Source organism: Grus americana, chromosome 1, assembly GCF_028858705.1.
Source record: "Grus americana isolate bGruAme1 chromosome 1, bGruAme1.mat, whole genome shotgun sequence".
NCBI lineage: Eukaryota > Metazoa > Chordata > Aves > Gruiformes > Gruidae > Grus > Grus americana.
The window spans coordinates 39,853,556-39,871,150 of record NC_072852.1 but is presented as its reverse complement, the minus strand read 5'-3'; the positions used below and the strand labels follow the sequence as shown (position 1 = coordinate 39,871,150).

At 44.9% G+C, this 17,595-nt stretch overlaps 1 protein-coding gene across 2 annotated transcripts in view; it reads left to right on the top strand.

Annotated features, from left to right (window-relative positions):
• Positions 1-17,595, top strand: part of MDM1 (Mdm1 nuclear protein) — a 104,681-nt gene that overhangs the window by 40,688 nt on the left and 46,398 nt on the right. The window contains exons 3-4 of one of the 2 annotated variants that reach the window (XM_054844513.1): positions 1,449-1,623; positions 16,845-16,983. The gene's annotated coding sequence lies outside the window, so the exon portion shown is untranslated. The remainder of the gene's footprint in view (positions 1-1,448; positions 1,624-16,844; positions 16,984-17,595) is intronic. The other variant, XM_054844503.1, reaches the window with a different exon arrangement.

Here is a 17,595-nt window from a genome sequence, read left to right as displayed (position 1 = left end):
GAAGATAGCCACATGGGCCTGTAATAATGCTCTGAGCTTCTGTCTTCCAAGTATCTAAATTACTTTCTTAGAAATTATGTAAGCTTCTCAGCAGATAAACATTATTATTTGAAAGATGGACATGACAATGTGCATATATGTTAAGAGAATTATATAATTGAAAAGCCATTTTAAAGACAGAGCCAGGACATAACCCATCTGTCCTGACTCCCAGTCCCCTGTTGGTACCAGCTGGGCCATTTTCTTTCTCATCCTTCGTAACAAATAATTCAGCTGTTCGTCAATATTGTATAGCAGTTTTCCAAAATGTGCAGGCAAAATTCTGTGCTGCATCTCCAGGAGATACAGTATAAATGCCATAGGCCTGGGGGCACTCTCCTGATGGTACACCATCCGTGGCGTAGTACTGGACTTTTCAAAGGTATTGCAGCTTAAACCCAATGACCACAACACAACCAAGAGACACCCTTGCCCCTGGTCCCCTTCCTAGCGTTGCCCCATGGCAGTATTGGCACAATTGTTCAGGTTTTAGGTCTAGGTTTGTTTAGGTTTCAGGTCTTCAGCAGTGCTTTAACCAGAAGAGTATTTGCTGCTGCCAGTTTTGTGGACATCTTTTGTTGTGCTGCCAGTACTGTATGTGGCACGAAGGGACTGAAACATTGTGAAGGACCTCGCTGTCACCTACTTTTGAATCCTGAGTTTTATCCTTTCGTGTTATTTGTAGGTTATACATAAAGCATCATCAATAGGTCAAAAAACCATAAAGTGACTAAGCCATTTTTAAATACTACCCTTTGAAATGTTCTCTCTCCTGTAGTTAAAGCAATACTAGCTAAATATAAGTACCTGTACACAGAGTGGTGAGAGTGGGCTCCTTTATGAGCCATCGGATGTACACTTCCCAGTCAGTTCATAAAACCCAGTTATGGTGAACTAATGGGATAGAGCTTGTAGCAGCCAGCCTCCTGACCTACCTCACTGTCCCTGCCTTCTGATGGTCACATCACCATAATTATAGAACAGGAAATTAAAAAAAAGGAAACTATAGTACTTTAATCTACATAATATGATTTTAATAGAGGACAAATACACTGTTGATGTAGGTGACTTACTATGAATACTCACATTGCCTGTGGTTGACCCAAATGACACAATTTCAGATTCTGACTGAAATGTACTAAACTGCATGTTTCTGGCCTATCACTATGGTTTGCAATTGCTAAAAATATCTGTGCGCTGCACAGATGGTAGAGATCAGTTAGTCCAAAAGAGTCATGAAGGAATGAGTTTTAATGACAATTTGGGATTTTTTTTTGCTTACATGTTCCAATAGTCTTTTAAGGTGACTATAATAAACGGAAGAATGAAGAGAAAAAGGGTCGGCAGTCTTTGTGTGGGAGGTGACAATGCTGTACTCAGGACAGTTGTTGATTTTTTTTTATTTTTAGATCCATCTGTGCCTGAACTTCAACACAACTTTTTTCAGGATAGCATCCTGCCTGAGCCTCATTCCTATGGAGCATCTCCTCAGAGAGAGCACAGACCTTGGCAAGATCAGATTTCTTCTGTTTCTGAGAGAGGAGTGGAAATACCTGCTGAATGTGGTGTCCCTAGCGTAACAAGGTAAGGTTGTCTCTTCCTTGCAACTCTAGTTCCCTCCTACTAGGGCTTCTATTGGTCTTTACTTTAACCTGGACATCTGGCAAAGACACCAATACCCAGGCTAGCAGGGTCAAATCCAGGCATCATCTGTCAGATCTGACTTTAGGGTTCTTTCTGGAGCTGGAAGAATGCAGAATAGTGATGACTCTAGCACAAGTTTTCCTTTATAAAGGACAATAGAGATAATAATCAGAACAATTATGCAAAACTCACTAAAACTTTCAGGAATTCACAAGTAGGTACTGGTAAATATTCAAGGAGCAATTGGTGGGATTGCAAGTGCAAGTCCTTCTTTTTTAATCCAAACAAAGCAGAGAACAAACTCTAAGAGACCATGAGAAAAGTGGTTACACTGATATAAAAAAGTACAGCTGAAGCAAGAAGTGGTTGCTGAATGTTAGCAAATGCAAACAGTGTGGTAAGATCTATAAAAATAAGTACAAACAAGCCAAAGGATAAGTGGGGGAATAAGACTTTACTCTCAAATTGCAGATAACACTTTACTAACATCAGAAGGTACCTCCAGCATCTTCTTATTGAATTGTAACCAGAGAAAAAGCTGTTTGACAGACACTGCAAAACACTGTGTGCATGTTTATACTGCTTTTATGAAGTCCTTTTCCTCAGCAGCTATCCGTCCATCCGTTTCCATTTCAGCTTTGTAGTTATATTTGACTCATGGCAGGTCACAAAGAAGGGAGGGCTTTCTGCTTATTGACAGACAGTGTCCATAATGCTCTAAGGGAGTGCCTCCATGGTACCTTCCCTCCGTGCCTGACTGGGGATGGGGGGAGCAGCATGGCTTATCCTCATACTACCTACCATCTCCTTCAGGGCTGAGAAGCCGACTCCTGCCTTTGACCAGCCCACTGTATCAACGCCCACTACCTCCTGCTAGCTTTTCGAAGATGTGCCTCCATGCTCTGACTCATGCTGTCCCCAGCACTCATGGGAAGCTTTCCGTAAACATCTGCAGAGCTGCCTCATTATCTTTTTTCAATCCTCCCTTAAAACTCTCCTTTTGCCACATTGCCTCCATGAATTTGCATGGGACCTACTAGATTGACAAATATTTGTTTCATCACTTCCTTAGGCTTGTTTTCCTCTCTGCTTTTCTGCCTATATCTGGTGCATCTTTTCCTGACTTTAAACTGTAAGTTTTTGGGGTCCAGGGCTGTCTTCTCATGTGCTATTTAAACAAGACCTCATACAACGACTGCCATTCCTGGCATGGACACCTCCTGGCTGTCCAGCACAATACAAATCAGCTGTGGCAGTTGTTAAGATACTAAAATCAGGTTTTTCTGGATTTAGATCTACCCCTAGAAACATCCTTATGATCAGGACCAAAGTCTTAACAAGGCCTTCTGTGTTCCAGAGAGAAGAGATGAACCGTGGTTTGATGTACAGCCTGGATGATGCAGGAGGCACATCTGTTGCACTGTCCTGGTTTCAGCTGAGATAGAGTTAATTTTCTTCATAGTAGCTAGTATGGGGCTCTGGTTTTGATTTGTGTTGGAAACAGGGTTGATAATATAGAGATGTTTTTGTTATATAGAGCTGGTTTTTGTTATTGCTGAGCAGTGCTTACACAGAGCCAAGGCCTTTTCTGCTTCTCATGCCTTGCCAGCAGGATGGCTGGGAGCGCACAAGGAGTTGGGAGGGAACACAGACAGGACAGCTGACCCCAACTGACCAAAGGGATATTCCTTACCATATAATGTCAGCTGGGGGAAGAAGGAGGAAGGTGGTGGTGGTGGGGGGTGGCGGCGTTCAGAGTGATGGCATTTGTCTTCCCAAGTCACTGTTACATGTGATGGAGCCCAGCTTTCCTGGAGATGACTGAACACCTGCCTGCGATGGGAAGCGCTGAATGAATTCCTTGTCTTGCTTTGCTTGTGCACGTGGCTTTTGCTTTACCTATTAAACTGTTTTTATCTCGGCTCACGAGTTTTCTCACTTTCACTTTTCCAATTCTCTCCCCCATCCCACCGAGGGGGAAGTGAGCGAGCAGCTGTGTGGTGCTTAGTTGCTGGCTGGGGCTAAACCACAACACTTGCACAGAATCCAACTTCAGGATTAATGAATTTAGTGGCAAACCCATGCCCTGCATCCCTGTGGACAGGCCATCATCTGAGAAACAGCAGCTAAGGACTAGACTCTAAATGGCATTTAGGCTCCAACTCCTATTTAAGTGACCAATATACCCCACTTCCAATAGGAAAGGAGGCTTCCAAATATGAGTTATTTTTTTTAAAAACTGGTACTCCTTGGTCACTCAGGCATAGTACAGTCAGACAGTAATTTGAGGATTTGTATCTCTTTCATTAATGGATGACATATACAGCTTTCCTAAAAGACCAAGAAACTTCATAATTATATTAAAGCCCTTATGCTAAAAGGGTATACCGCTCCTTCTTCGTGGGTAAGAAGATGTCTCTGGAAGAATCCAAAACATTGGCTATGGTTGCCTCACCAGTTCTTCTGCAACCCGGCTTTGCATTCGGAAAAGCATTTGAGTCACAAAAGTCAACAGTTACAGAAGCTGTGGTGCCTTGTGGGAAGGAGACAACAGAAAAACAGAACTGTGGGTGAGGATGGGTGGGAAGCAGAAGCAGGATATGATCACCAGGGAACGGATCCTCTGAGTCCTCACTAAGCTCTGTGCAGGTTTGGGTGGACGGACCGTGTTTCTGTCAACACCACAGCCTCTAATCTTACTGTCCACCCTGCTTATCAGATCCTGCATGCTAACACAATATAACGGTCCTTAGATCAAACACACACAGATGAGTGGTTTTGCTAAAAAGAAAAAAGTCCAGCTGAGGCAGTTTCCTTCTGAGTTATGGCAGTGGTGGCAAACAGCTTCAGACATTTTTAATAAGAAAAGTTGTGAATCTCTACCCTAGCAATCCATCTACGAACAAGGACATAACTGGTCCGTGAAACTACTCAATTAAAATATATCAGCCATATTTATTGACCTGCTTGATCAGGTCACTGGGAATCGCTTGAGAGGCGCTACGCACGCTGCTGTGGCTGTCGGCAGCACCTGCAGCCCAGCCCTACCAGGTACCAAGTGGGGGGGGTCAGATTCCCCAGGTAAAAACAAAGACATTCCAGATTACCAGACCCCTTGCAGAGCTAATTTCCTTTCTTTTTATGTGCACAAACTCACCACTGAAACCCGACCCTTGAAATGTTACTGTTTATTACTACCTGAGGGGCTTGGTGTTAAGCAAATAGAACTAAGACTCTACCTGAGATTGCCTGGTCCCTGCTAATATTTTTCTGGATTGGGTTAGACTTTGTGAGCGTATCAGCTGCTTTCCCTTCAGGATAAACACGAAAAAGCCACCAGCTCATCTGGAACGGAAGGGACCCTTGCCCCTACCAAAGTCACAGTGGAGCTGGAGTGGGAATGCCCAAGGGGACACCGATGCAAGATGACAGCACAGGAGATAACCTGAGTTGTCCCTCCGTGTGCCTACAGGCAACGCAGCAAGAAAGATCACAGAAATCCTGAAAGACAGGAAAGGCATGAAGACCACAGAAAAAGCCCCGGATCCTTAAAAACAGCCGAGTAAGCAAGGTGTCTGGACTGAGCGTCTCAGGGTCGTGTGTGCACTAATAGCCTCGCTGGCCCTGCCCAGCATCAGCAGGGACCAGACCCATGGACCCCATTTCGGTCCAGGCCTTTAGACCTCCATCTGAGCTGTGATGCTGGGCTGCCAGTCTCCAGTGCCACCACAGCTGTGCCCAGCCATGGACCCCCTTGATCCTGGCCTATGGACTGACTTTCTGGCTTGACCTTGGACCCACCTCACCACCCCAGAGGTGCCCGATGATCTGGACTCTTGGTTGAACCCAGCTGTCCCCAGCTTCCCTGTTCCCTGCCTGGGGTGAAGTCCTGCCCTGCCCGTCTCGCTGATGAGCCTCTGCAGCCCTCGGTCCCCAGGGAGGTGCTGAACCCTGAATTTTGTGTAATTCAGAGTTGAGAAAGCAATGTGGAGCATGTGGCTCTGGTTTCACCGAGGTGCTGTATGTGCATGCCAACAAGAACGTGAGCGGTGCCTGTTTCGATGGGAGCCCTTATTCTTTGTGTCACAATGCCCTTGCTTTGTACGGTCTCTCTCCCCAAAGGGATTTTCTCTTTTGCAATCTGATCCTTAGCTAGTAGCTTGGCATCGAAACCTCTCCATCACACAACACAGGACTACTAGGCACCAGCACAATGAAGCTTTGTTTGTCTGTCCTCACTGAAGAAATGGACACCCCCCGGTTCTTCAGCCTAACATGGCTAATAGCTGGCTAACAGCTCCTGACATAATGAAGTGGCTCCTTTTGCTCATATGGCTTTACAGAGTATGAAACGCAGGCAGTGGCTGATCTTGAGGCTGGTCCCTCATTGCCCTCTTTCACAATTTGGTTAAATTAGCAAAAAGTCCTACCTGCTTTTCTTCACATTTTCCTACGGAAGTTCATGACATTTTGCCAAAATTTGGTAATTTTTGTATGCCTTTGTAGAAAAAGATAGAGTTTTTTTGACAAATCAGCTCCTCTTTTTCTTTTTCCCAGTTGGAAGTGAGCTTTAGATATTCGTGTTCCTTACAAAGTCTCACAGTACTGAGGGTCTTCTCAGGAGGGATTTGCTGGTGCTGATAATTATAAGGTGCCAATTGCATTGGTTACTTGATGCCTTCCCCTACTACTTTATGTTTAGCAAATGAACTTTTTAAAAATCACATTATGGGTGTTTTTAAAAGCTCCTTGGAGCTGGGAAAAAAAGAGTGGGTCAGCAGTAAGGAGAAGAGGTGGAAATGACAATGTTTGTCTGCTGGATTGCCAGGTAGTTCTGAGAAACAAACCAGAAGATGTGAACAGCTGTCCCCAGGATACTGGTAGCCAAAGAAGTTGAGAGGAGGAGGGACAGGGAGGTAGGGGGTGAAAGAGATGATCAGAGCTGTTCAGTCGATCCATAATAGAAGAGCAAAAGGGGGATGTTACCACGTCACTGCTGGCATCTAGAGCATTTCAAACCCCCTGGCAGGGTGGGGGCAAGCGCGAGGGAGCCTGCTGGACTCTGAGCTGCTGCTGCTGCTGCTGCTGCTGCTGCTGGGCAATTCTTGGTAGCTATTTAGTGCGCAATGTGTTAGCTGGATTAAGGCATTTGGACAAAGATTTGTGTGGTGCATTGTGTCAGAAGGCTTTTTAAAAAATTGGTTGAAGTATGTTGATGCTAACTCTAGAGGAACTGGTTTCTGCAAATTTTGTCAGGGCAAATGGTCATAACTCTGGGAATTTTGCTTATTGCCTTAGGCCAGGTTTTGAAAGGTATTTAGGTGCTGAAAGATAGAGTTAGACTTCTACTAAGACTTTCAGAAATATTGTCTGCTTCATAAAATTTTACTTGGCATATGTCTGATTTGTTTGGCATTTAAACATCTTGGCAGTCTGGCAGTGTGCGGGTAATAAATACAGGAAAATAATGGGAGTTCAGATTAAAAACCACCAATGTTGGTTTTTTTACAGCATCAGGGTTGGCATGCTGTTAAACTGTTATTACAACAAAGTCAGAATCTCTCTCAAGGTGCATGGAACTAAAAAATAGAAACAAAAACCAGCCACCTGAAAAAAGAAAGAGAATGAAGAAAATGCAGAAAGTCTACTTTATAAAGCCCCATCATGCCAATTCAGATGATTTACTTTTAGCTTCTCTTTTTTTTTCTTTTTTTTGTGTTACCTTTTCTCTAGAGACTTATATAGATGAATGTAGAACCGTAAATTGAGTATACAGATCTTTCTACGTATTTGCAGAATGAGAGATCTGAAATAACATAACTGACGTTCTTAAAACTGGTAAGGCCAGTCACTTGTTCAGGAAGGTTAAATATATCCTGCAACGTTGAACAAATCAAACTGCAAAAAGAAAGGTGTCAGGAGATTGTAACGTGTCCTAATCATGAGTATGAGCCTCCAGTTTTTTCTTTTTTCTTTTTTCCAAGGGTGAGAAATAGAATGGTTCTTGAATATGTAGATCAGTATAATTTAATTAGCTTTTATGACCAGGACTCCTCAGAGATAACCATAAAAGTCAATTAGACTGTATTAAAATGCAGCCATTTCCCTGAAGCTTCTGTGAAACAGCCCTTACTTCTTCAGGAAAATGGTAAAAATCTAGATATCTAATCTAATAAAAGGAATACCCACACAGAAAGAATGCTGTTGTCTTTTTTAATATAACAGATTTCCTTCTGCACTCTTCCAGTGCCTGAAATGCATTGTAATGTACAGGTCATACCTTGAGCTTATGCATTTATATGCTGTACCGGCCAGCCAGTGTTACAGTATGATCTGGCAGTCCATTTAAAATGGGATTTGAAAAAGATGGTTAACAAAGTGTAGTGCCTCAGGGCAAAAGCTGATTATCTGCAGGAATCAGGAAAGGACTGTGTCCCAGCTGTACTGCCCCTCCTAATTCCAGATGTTGCACACATACAGCTGGCTGAGCACACAGGAAGATGTGCAAATAACTAACCGTGCAGCCAGATGATCACGTCTTAATTGATGCCGCCTTTCCTCACCCTTGCCTCTCTGTATTGTAATCAGATCTTCATCCACGCTCTGTTTAAGAGCAGCTCTGAGGCGACACTCGGTGACCACCCAGCATTTACCTGCTTGGTCTGCCTCCACCTGCCCTACACCATGGCCACGGTCAGTCCACACACGACGGCTCTCTGCCTCAAGAGGAGGTTGTCCAGGGGCTTGGTCTCCAGCACACCCTGAACTTCAGGCTGCTGCTGAAGTGGCAGCTTTTGAGGGCAGGAATCACAATTACGCTTTTGGTGTCTCTAGTGAACATTACAGATATATATGACTATATTACAGAATATTCAACATTTAATTTTGAGGTTTGCTCTTTTTCCTTTGAACAACATGTTCTGGCCATTACAAAGAGCAGGACTCTACTTTCAATTGGCGTGATCAAGTAGCCACTCTCTTAAATATATGTCATGCCTATTAATGCCAGGAATGGTTTATATTATTCCTGCAGGTGTGGATTACCCAGAGGTGGGGAGGGGTAAGAAGCCTAAAGCTATAGTATCTTGCCCACCAGCATTTTGAGAGAAGGAGTGGCAGAGCAGCTGGGCAGCTTCCCCATCACCACCACACACATCCGGCCCTGAATTCCAGCAGAGCCTTATTTATTTCAATTAGCTCATTAGACCTTTCAAGCCTCCATGCTTATCTCAAAAATAAATATTTGCTGTACAGCACGTCACACTGCCCAGTATTATACTCTCTGTGTAAAGAAAGTCCTTGCAAAACATACCACAAAGAGCTTGTTGTAAATTTATTGTGAGAATCTTCATTTTGGCTTTACCTGATTTTTTACAGGATTAAAGTCTCAGAGTTGATGCTGCATTAGTGTTACATTTCTGTGGAAATTATTGCATTTCATAATAATGTACTCAAATTCTAAAGGAGAGAAACAAGCATGAAGCACACAGAAAAATCAAATTTGTGGCAGATAAGAACAAGCATTGTCTTGAAATCTCAAATTCTTTTCTTCCTTTTTTATGGCATAAGGAGAAATATTTGAGGGTTAGGAACCATGGTGCTGAGGTGATGTCCCTTGCATCGACGTAGTTAATCTGTCAGCAATTCCATCAGCAAACCTGTTTTTCAGACCTGTTAACTGAGGTCTGAAAATCAATTCCAGACTTAATCATGGACAAAGGGGTGTATTCCAGCGTTCTGCATGCCGGTGATACACATATATCATTGGGAGAATAGATTCCAAGGTCTCAGACCATGAGAAATTTTATGCTTACAATATTTATGACAGGATATCACCGTTGTGTTACAGAGTGCAGAAAACTAGACAGAATAGGTGATTCAGATGCAAAATAGTTTGATCTTCCAATGAAAATTCCTTGGCCTTTGGCCTTATCATACAATCCAAGGCATATAAAAATTGTGCTGGAATTTGCCTCTTGTCATATCTCATTGCTTAATTATTAAACGTGCTTGGTATGGTACAGTTGCTCTATAATAAAGCCTATCATTACTTGAGCAAACAAAATTCCTTGTGCTATTGTCCTCCTCGATAGTCAATACCTGATAAGGGCCAGGGCTGCAGCTCCTGCGAGAAGCATGGCCACACACCTCCAGCGTGACACGGTATCATCTTGGGGCCGTGCCGGCACTCTGAGAGCAGCCAGGCGCTGCATTTTCAACTTTTTATTTTTTTCTTCATGAAGGAGCAAATGCTGCACCCTTCTCTCCAGCTGGAGGGACATGGGGAGAGGACAGGACTCTGACCCTTTGGCCCTGGCAAATGCCAAAGCTTTTTGGGCAAGGGAGGTAGAGATAAAACTGCCAGCGGTATCAGGTCAGGGCACCAAAATTAGAGGTTGCTGCATTTTTCAGTGCACAGATGAGAGGCAGATGGAAGAGCACAGTTTGGAGAACGTACTGCAGCAGCAGAAAAAGGACACCCTTCCTCCTCTGCCCCTGCTAGCCCAAACCCAGTTTCTCAGGATGGGCCTGAGAAAGAAGATCTGTCCAAGGCATACATGCGAAGCACTTCTGCACCTGTTGATTTTTAGGCTTTCCACTTAAATATAACCACAGACCCGAAAACCAGCATTAGTGAGACAGATACAAAAATTTTCATCTCTGTAACCTTCAATGCAAAGCCCTGGGCTTAGCACCAGCGCAGCCCTCAGCAGACACAGCCTCCTTCCATTCTACCATCACCGCTGACCTTGGGTGTCCCTGCTTTTTGGTTCCCAGTTTGAATTGTTTGCCTGTTTTTCCAGGCAGGGTTCGTGAGGCGCTCGTTGGAATGGCACCAGCTCCCGGCCGTGACTAACCAGGCACAGTTCAGCATCTCTGCTTAGGCACCCAAAAACTGAGACATGACACATCCACCTTAATGGTTTTTCACTCCATTGGTTTTATTATCATTTTCTGCGCAAGTGCGAAACAGTCCCTTGTGTTAGAAAGGGAGCGAAAGAGATGTGAGGCTCAAATACTGATGAGCCACACGTTCTCTGTCCACCCCCTTGGTCCCACTCCCAAGGTCTGACCCTCCCCACACGAACGTGCAGCGCAGCTCAGGGCCAGGCAGCGATGCCGGCAGCGGCTCTGAAGCAGCACAAGGAAATGCCACGAGTACGTAGTGACCTCAGGTCCTTGCAGCACCTTTGCCATGGTGCCTTCTGCTGCAGGGCTAATGATCCTGAGTGGAGCTTTGCTACGAAGGTCTTGACCCAGAGAGGTGCCAAGCTCCCGGCAGCATGACTGGGCTAGCTATTAAATGCAGGGTCTGCCTGAACAGAAAATTGTAGCTGGGGGCTGCCTTGGGAATATCTGTAGGGTGCTTAGTTTTAGTCTTGCTCCTCCAGATCTGCACATGCCTGGGCTCAGCTCAAGCCAGGATGAGCCTGAGGAGCCAGGCGGGACGGCAGCCTGGGAAGGGCAGCAAAGCATGCTGGTGCTGCGGGTGCTCCTGTGGATGTCATGCTGCTAATTTATCTTCATCCGCGGTTTGCGCTACATGCCGGCCTGCAAACTGGGGCAGCTGAGATGCAGGCAGACCCTCCGCAGCGACGTGAGCACTTAGCTCCGGCGCAGAGCTGATGCTGGCGGCTGGGAGCAGTGGCTGCTCCAGTGCCGCATGGCGGGGGCTCCCGCTCCCCGCCATCGCCTCAGGCCCCTCGGGGCTGCCGTCGGCTGCCATCAGTGGGGAGCGAGCTCTCTCCCTGCTGCTTCAGCTCCCAGCACCGCGGTGTGGGCACAGGTCTCTGCCTGACGACCTTGCTTGCAGAGGTGGCAAATTTTGGCAGAGGGCAAGGCAGAGAGCTGGAGCCTTTTTGATCTGGGCCTTTTTTAAGGGAGGGTATAGGTTTTCTGAGGCAGTTAAAAACCTTAAATGGGTCTTCTACAGCTTATACCTCATCTCTAGTGCCTGTTGTGCACAGCGATGCTGTAGCTTTATAGCCATATAGTCTGGCTATATTTTCTAAAAAAACAGTCTGAGGCTATTTAAAAAAAAACCCTAGAAGGTCATTTCTTTTGAAGCCAACTAACTCAGCACTTGCATACCTAACTTTATAGAAAGAGCTCTATGATGAACCGTGGGCCATCCCACCCCACAAAGCTTTTCAATGAATTGGAAATAATTTCTCTTTAATGTCTTGACCTCAGGGCTCAAAGGGGGATCTGGCAGCAGCCCTGTACAAAAGCCCGGGTGGGAAACATTTAATTTCCCGAGATGTTACTCCCACGGTATACATGAAGAAGAATTGCTTCAGATGGTGCAAGGTAGGTTTTATGGATCACGAAATTCTGCCAAAGTAGAGGTGAAATATAAACAAATAAGCAAATAAATGTGCCCTCTCTCTCCTTTATAATACAGGAGCTGGAAGGTAGTATGGACAAAAATAGAGGTCCTGTAGGAAAAGCCTAGTTGAGGAGGTCCTTTAATTTTATCGCAGAATCTCTTGTCCAAATAGTAGAGGTCTGCGTGAGGCCCGGCGGTGTTTGCCGTGCGCAGGAGCCCTCTGTTTGCAGGGGGGGGAGAGGCTCTAATCGGTATCGCCTGGAGTGGGAGCACACACGCTGCTGCAGTCCGCAGCCCGATGCACTCTCCCGCCTCCCTGCGCAAATACATTATCTCTTGGATCCATGTGCGACCTCTCAAGATATTCTGTCTTTACCGCGTAGGCTTTCCCCATCCCTATCTCAGGAGGGAACCAGGAGTTTTCCCCATTGTGAATTAAATTAATGAGAAAAGAATCTAGGGAAAATTGGCTATTCTTTGGCTGATTACCTTTAGTTATCCTACTAGCCGTGTTGGGGTTCAGCGTTACTGAAAGAATGAACAATAATCTAATTAATATGCTTACCATACTAGAATAGAATCTAAAGACGTATTCAGCTTGTTGCAGCATGCGCTTTTAAATTTTTTACTCGGCAGTAACATTAAAACAGCCAGACTTTCAGCCCTGCAAACTGTGGATAATGAATTTCTTTCATCCCAAACAATTTACTCCCCTGTGTATTAAAACACTTAACCAGATCAGTTGTATTTGTACCAATGCGTGCTCTGACGTGCAGAGCAATGGAAAAAATGAGCAATCAGTGTGTAGTAATGATTATTTTCTTGGTAAACGTTTTTTCCTAAAAATGATAGAAATAAAGTCACATATTTCTCAGTCAGAAGTGAGCGCTGTTTACACAACCAACATGAATAATGAAAACAAGTATATTCCCTCCTGCCCTTGCTCTCTTTGGATGCTATCCAGCATCGACTGAAGTCAGGGAGAGCTCTGCTGTTGACTTCTCTGGAGCAAGATGGGATCTGCTGCCTGCAGTCGGCATTCCCCTCAAACGAGCACAGCCCTGGAAACGCCGTGCGGATGGAAAAATCCCACGGAGAAGGCAAAGCTCATCGTACTCAGGGTTAGAAAGATCACTCTCCAGGCCTCAAAACAAGGTCAAAGTTGGGACGGAGGAGAAAAAAGAAGTTTAAAATAAAGGTTTGCATGCTTGGGGTTTTTTTCTGCCATTCTAGTTTCTGAGGCATTTAGCTATATCTGGTTGTATTTTTAGGCTCCGTTCCAGGAGCAGATTGAAGAACTAAAAACTTTGTGAAATGAAAGTTAGGATTTATGCATGATCACTTCACTTCAAAAACTAATGTTCTGAAGGAAGTACCCCACCCTGCAACACTTGTTAAAATACAAGTGTTTTGTACAAATGCAATTTTAAGCTAGCCACATGAATCACGTCTCAAGAATATAATTCTCTACTTTTTAAATTTCATACAACAGCACAGAAACGATGCCGTAAGGAGCTCATCCTTTCATCACGCGTGTTTTGGGGTTGATTTCTGTGTTCTTTTACAAACTTGTGCGGGATTAGACTTCTCAGTTGCAAGGCACATGAACATTTTTCAGAGCATCTCCTGGCAATGCAGTTAATTGTTCCAGTAAAATGGAATTTAGGGAAAAGCTTTCTGCGCTTCAGAGAACCGCAAAGTAGCGAGGTTTGGCCTGCGGGGGGGTGGGATTCACCCTGAGCAAGGGGTGACGTGGGCTTGAAACAGGCCCAGGTCATCAGCATTTGGCTTTAGCGGCAGCTTTGCCCGAGCAAGTAAGAGCTCACACAAACTTTTCATTTGTGCATCCGTAAGGGAAGACATTTGGCTTTGGCTGCCAGCCTCTTCAGTCTTTCTGGCTCTCTGGGGTGGTTCCTCCAGATTTTAAAGTGTATCAGCTGGGGCTATTCATGCAGTTGTAAAAACAATGCGGATTAATGAGTCGCTCCCCACTAGGTGACCCCTGGAAAACCCGCTCCGCAGTCACTCAACGGCAAGAATTTTTATTCTGTTTTGGCTGGAGAGAGATTAAATCGTTAAGACTTTTTCCCATCATCAGCATCCTTGTTGTGGAAACACGGCGGTCAATTTTTATTGCGGTTCGGCAAGGCCGTCCTCAGTGCTGCACATTTCCTGCTTGGCATCCACCTTCCTCGCTTTTAAAATTCATTATGGGTAATCTGCTGCAAGAGAGAATATTGAGCCTGTATGTCTTGACCACCCAGATCCATACACTCCTATTGTCAGATCTATATACTTTTGCCGTAATAAAAGCACCGGAGAGCAGAGCACATGAGAAAGTGCTCCTAAGGAGATCACTGAATCTTAATCTTTGCCTTACACCCTGTTTAGCACCACTTCTTCCGAAGCTGTGCACATATCTGTGCAGCTGTATATTTTCAGCATATGTCACTGTGAAATAAATTATTCAGGATTGTTAGATTACTTATAAATGACACCAATCAATTAACACCACAGCCAGCAGTCTTTGGGGCTTTTGTCAGAGGCCAGGATGGTAAAGCTCTCAACTCCGCATGTCCCAGTATGAAGGATTATGGTAATGACAGCTTATTTTTATTGAATTTTTAATTGATGACTAATATCTCTGGACTCGCTGTGCTAACATTAGGTCTAGGGAGAACTAATCTCTTGAAGGAGAACATGATGCAAGCAGAGCTGCCCTTCACCAAACAAAAACCCTGCTTGAACGTGGCACCAAGCAATCACGCGAGTTCGCTGCTGTCAGTTGTCAGAGCGTTTCACAAGCCTTTGCACTGAAGATTTGTGCCTTTTCCTTACACAGGGCTGCACGGGCCTTTGAGGAGGCCACGCATTAACATGCGCTTCACTGCTGTCCTGTAATAAGGTGAAAACAGGGTGGCTCCAGGTCGTGCGAAACAAAGCAAGCAGCAGCCTGTATTGATCCCTGGGCCGAAGACGCCACGTTTCTGTTTGCAGGCTGGAAAAGCCTCAGGTCTCCCTCCTCTGCACCGCTGACATTTCCAGCAAGGCCACCGGATAGCAGGTTCTGCAACCCTCTCACAAAGGAACAAATCCTACCGCTGGCTGCAAAGCCACAGAGCCGCGAAATTAAATATTCCTTTCCCTTTCTTGATTGAAGGACAAAAACTGGGATCCCCTCCTCCTTCCAAATTACCCAGCCCCCAGGCAGACTGTGCTGGTGTGTGCTCACGGTGTGCATGGGATGAGCCAAGCAGAGAGCTGCGCTTCAATACCGGCAAAGAATAACACAGCTGATCCGGTGTTTTCCATGTTGCTTTAAGGAGCAGTAAAGCTTCATGATGATGGATAAACTCTATTATCATGCACTAAACATGTGTGGTTTAAGGACAAAGAGTAGTCTAATACTAAGTTTTTCAATACAGATTGAACATGTTATTCAACTGCTTGACTGTTTCATATTTAAATCTTCCTTGTAGCCCCACGAACTAAAATCAGGCTGTTCAGAGTCCAGCTGAATTCACTTCATGAAGTCACCAAGAATAGTTTAAAAACATATGCATTATATGCTGACACAGATTGATTCATTAAGGGTGATGGTAGAGTCTGAATTGGAAGGTGCAGTGAAGACGATGATGAATTTTAATGTGGCCAGTGGCTACTGTTCAGCAGATATGAAATTGGAAATCAATGCTAGCTATTAAATACAAATGGATGCTACCTTTACATCTGAAGCGGTCTTCCATTCCCAATCTTTCAGCGTGCCAGGGGAATGCTGGCATGAAGGAAGAAAGCCCAGCCTTGCAATGGTCTGCCAGTGCCGCTGTCTGTATTTTCTGTTCATACCTGGGGTGCATCTCACCCTCTGTGAAACAGGTCCACAGCAAATGCTCCCAGCTCCCCCCATGCTAGATGTGGTGCTACCAGATGTACTTTAAGCTTCCGTGTCCGGGAGTCGTGTGATTGCATCTGAACATAAGCTCATACATATTTCTAGACCTCATGGTCAGGAGGAAAATCTTTGAAGGGTGATGAGCATGTAATGGATGCAGTGATGCCTGAGCCTGCTGGCACCTAGAAGACTAGCCCAAGGCAAATTAGAGTGCAAACCCTAAAAGCCAAGAGCAACTGCTCCCAGCTGGAAGGTGTTGCTGGAGGAGTGTGACATCTCAGGCCACCCCACCCAGGTGAAGGAAAATGCTGTCGGATGTCCCCCTGGTTTCTAGCGTGGTGCCAGGAATGGCAAACTCCCCTGTCAATGCTGCTCCACATAGTGGTGGAGACACGGCGTGTCCTTGGAGGAGCAGAGAAAGCCTGAGGGAGCTCTGTGTTGTATTTTGCCTAGGGCATCAGTTTGCCATAACCCACCTGTGTTCCTGTATAATGCAGAGACAAGGTGTTTTAACCTCCTAAGTAGTGTCTGTTGCCTTGCTTTCTACCTGCGCCCCCCTTTCAACACACAGATATGGATGATGGAAAAAACTTTACTTTGTTGCTTCATAATAAAATATTAAATGGAGAGACAGAGAGCAAGGTGCCCCCTCCCACAAAAGCAAAGCAATGAAGAAATGAGTGTCCCAATCTCATTTAAATATTTGCTGGCTCTGTTGACACTGGAACGTAGAGCTAAGTCCCTAATTAAATGAGAAAACAATAAACATAGCTAGTAAACTATTGGTTTTCATTAATCCCCATCTAGAATGTTTTCAGTGTCTAATAAAATGAGCACCATATTTTAAATGCTCACCCTCTAGATCACTCGAGCGTAATCAGTGATGTTTATCATGTGCTCTAGGAAAATGCTGTTTCTCTCTCCCCTTCTCCACGGCAGGAGCAGAAGGAGGAAGGGAAGCTGTTCCTAGGATATGGGCAAGATGCAATAAGGATTTGTAGCACATGTGCACTGGAAACAAACACAAATTCTCCTGTGTGAGCATGATAGTGGTATTGGTGTAATGAGCTCTTCTCGGGTAAGTAAACACGATACACAGATCTAATTCCCAGTGAAGGGTCTGGGTGACGTGCCCACCCAACACGGGAAAGTCAGGGGGGTGGAAAAAGGACTGTGGGAACCTCCAGCCCAGAGCTTGGCTTTAGCATCAGTCAACATGTCCTTTTGCATTGAGTCCACAGACAAGCCCCAGTCAACATGACTGGTACACAGAGCTCACATGGGGCAATTCACAAGACACCAGCTCTACTTAGGAGGGACAGAAATGCATTACCTCTGCTATCTTATGTTTTTCTCTGTGTCAAAACTTGCCTGACTCCTGAGAAGCATCTCCCATTATGTATTTTTAATATGACCTTGCAGTGGCTCCCATATGATAGCACTATTTTTCTCATTTTCATGCTGTCCCTGACCTGCAACTGGGTACCTACCTCTGCTTGGCTAATGTGTATGAATTTAGCTGGTAAGGTTGAAGTATTAATGATTTCCAGCCATCTTGGCCAACATTTTGACACTATCAGAGGAAGATTCTTGTTTGAAGTTTATTGGAGCTGCTGATCAAAGAGGGGGGGAGGGGTGAAGTTTTGCTAAAACATCTCCAGGAAGCATCCATTTTGTGAATGTCTGAGAT